This window comes from Olea europaea, chromosome 7 (genome assembly GCF_002742605.1).
Source record: "Olea europaea var. sylvestris chromosome 7, O_europaea_v1, whole genome shotgun sequence".
In the NCBI taxonomy this organism is placed as follows: domain Eukaryota; kingdom Viridiplantae; phylum Streptophyta; class Magnoliopsida; order Lamiales; family Oleaceae; genus Olea; species Olea europaea.
Window position 1 is genome coordinate 11,375,537 of NC_036243.1, and position 299 is coordinate 11,375,835.

Here is a 299-nt window from a genome sequence, read left to right on the forward strand (position 1 = left end):
ATTCAATTCCAATGTTAAATGGCACAAATTTCAGGGCATGGCAAGAGAACGTTATGATTGTTCTCGGAGTCATGGACCTAGACCTTACTTTACGGGTCGATCAACCTGCTGCACTTACTGATAAGAGTACCTCTGATGACAAGAGGGAGATGGAAAAGTGGGAACGATCGAACCGCATAAGCTTAATGGTCATGAAGCGTGCTATTCCAGAAGCATTCCGGGGCACTATGTCCGATAAGGTGACTACGGCTAAGGGTTTCCTTGAGGACCTTGAGAAGAGGTTTGCCAAGAATGAAAAG